Source organism: Myotis brandtii, unplaced genomic scaffold (genome assembly GCF_000412655.1).
Source record: "Myotis brandtii unplaced genomic scaffold, ASM41265v1 scaffold126, whole genome shotgun sequence".
Lineage (NCBI taxonomy): Eukaryota > Metazoa > Chordata > Mammalia > Chiroptera > Vespertilionidae > Myotis > Myotis brandtii.
In genome coordinates, this window is record NW_005354425.1 from 1,979,239 (window position 1) to 1,981,860 (window position 2,622).

Consider the following 2,622-nt stretch of genomic DNA (forward strand, 5'->3'; position numbering starts at 1 on the left):
TCCCATTTACCCTCCCCTGCCTTCCCTCTGAGGTTCAACAGTCTGTTCATGTTTCTATATCTCTGGGTCTATTTTTGATCATCAGTATATTTGGTTCATTAGATTCCACATGTGAGTGACATCTTGTGATACTTATCTTTCTCTGACTGGCTTGTTTCAGTTAGCATAATACTCTCAAGGTCCATCCATGCTGTTGCAAATGGTAAGAGTACTTTCTTTTTTTATTGCCACATAGTATTCCATTGTATAAATGTACCATGGCTTTTTTATCCACTCATCTGCTGATGGGCACTTAGGCTGTTTCCAAATCCTAGCTATTGTAAATTGTGTTGCTATGAGCATAGGGGTGCATATATTCTTTCTGATGAGTGTCTTGGTTTTCTTAGGATATATTCATATAAGTGGGATCATTGGGTCAAATGGGAGTTTCATTTTTAAATTTTTGAGAAAACTCCATACTGGTTTCCATAATGGCTTCACCAGTCTGCATTCCCACTAGCAGTGTACTAGGGTTCCCTTTTCTCTACAACCTTACCAACACTTGTTGTTTGTTGATTTGCTGATGATAGCCATTCTGACAGGTGTGAGGAGACATGTCATTGTTGTTTTGATTTGCATCTCTCAGATGATTAGTGACTGAGCATTTTTTTATATGTCTCTTGGGGCCTTGTATGTACACTTGGGAGAAGTGCCTATTTAGGTCCTTTGCCGATTTTTTAATTGGATTGTTTGTTATTTTGTTGTTGAGTTGTATAAGCTCTTTATAAATTTTGGGTATTAACCACTTATATGTATCATTGGCAAATATGTTCTATTCAGTGGGTTGTCTTTTCAATTTTTTTAAGAAGCCATAACTGTATTAATGATAGAAATAGTACAAATTTCAATCCAAGCTGCTGTAACTCTTTTGAAACACCAAAAAAAGTCCTCATTTTTAGATGGTTACATTGTTAATTCCATAATATTATTTACAGTATCATGTTCTTCAGGGCTTGAACCACCTTTTCTCTTAACACATTTGCTTGTGACATGACCAATTCCCCTTATGTCCTTAACTTCCACACCTGTTTCATTAACCTCTTCTTCTTCACTCTCCTCTTATACAGTTGGACTCTGTGTGTTTTCTTGAATGTTTGAGACAGTTTCACCTCGAACTTTGAATTTCTTAGCAGCTGCTGTCTGTGCTTGCAGAGATATATCCTCAATCTTGGCCTCTACAAAAACTATGTAGGTATCTGAAACCAGGATCTTGTAGACATCTGGTTTTGTGATGACAAAGAGGATATTCTTAGATTTCCTGATAATGGCCATAGGAACCTCTGTAACCTGTCAAAGACCCTGTTTGGACATAGCCTTCTGTCCCTTCTTTTCACTCGACTCTGTTTTGTTTTACTGACTGGTTCTTCATCGAGTTCAGCTGCTGCTGCTAGCTGGGCTTGTGTGGTTGCCTGTGTGGAATTTTGTTCCTTGCGCTCTGGTATTCATCACTGTCAGATTCTGTTTCATACCCTATCTCAGCCTGGATTTGTGGCAATTCCTGCTATGTAGCAGGGATGGTTTTTGTGGCTTTACAGGGAGTTTTGTGCAAGGAACATGGAACCAAGATGGCGGCAGCTGCCTTTTTATTTCCTTTGCTGTGCAAAAACTTTTACTTTGCTGTAGGTTCATTTGTTTATTTTTCTTTTGTATCCCTTGCCCAAGGAGATATATTAGAAAAAATATCGCTACAAGAAATGTCCAAGATTTTACTGCCTGTTTTCTTCTGGGATATTTATAGTTTTGAGTCTAACAAAGTCTTTAATCCATTTTGTGTTTATTCTTGTGTATAGTGCAAGAAGGTGGTCTAGTTTCAATTTATGGCATGTATCTGTCCAATTTTATCAACCTCATTTAATGAGTAGATTATCTTTACCCCTGTGAAATTCTGCCTCCTTTGTCAAGTATCAAATGTCCATAAAGGTGTGGGTTTATTTCTGGGCTCTCTATTCTGTTCCAATGATTTATATATCTGTTTTTATGCCAGTACCATGCTGTTTTGATTACTTTCCTTGTAGAAGTTTGATATCAGGTAATGTGATTTCTCCAACTTTGTTTTTCTTTCTCAAGATCACTGTTCCCACTGTTCTTTTTTTTGTGTGTGGAGTGGTTTTATATGTATTTTTGGACTATTTGTTCTAGTTCTGTGAAATACATGACTGGTATCTTGATAGGAATCACATTGAATCTACAGATTGCATTGGGTAGTATGGACATTTAAAAAAATCTTTATTGTTGAAAATATTACAGATTTTTCCTCCCTGCCCCCACTCCACATTCTACTCATGTCCCCTCCCCAGGCCTTTCCTGCACTATTGTTTGTCCATATGCTATGCATATATGCATATAAGTTTTTTGGTTAATATCTTTCTGCCCCCCCCTTCACTCTGAAATACATCAGTCTGTTGAATGTTTCAATGTCTCTGGATCTGTTTGTTCCTCACTTTATATTTTTCATTAGATTCCACATATAAGTGAGAACATGTGACAATGTCTTCCTCTCACTTATTTCATTTTTAAATTTTATTTTATTGTTTAAAGTATTACAGATAGTAGTACATATATCTCCTTTTTTTTTACCCCCCA

The 2,622-nt window shown here is 36.7% G+C and overlaps 1 pseudogene; it reads right to left on the reverse strand.

The window, feature by feature from the left end:
• Window positions 1-942: 942 nt before the first annotated feature.
• The window catches only part of LOC102241498, a 51,415-nt pseudogene continuing 49,735 nt past the window's right edge, over window positions 943-2,622 (reverse strand).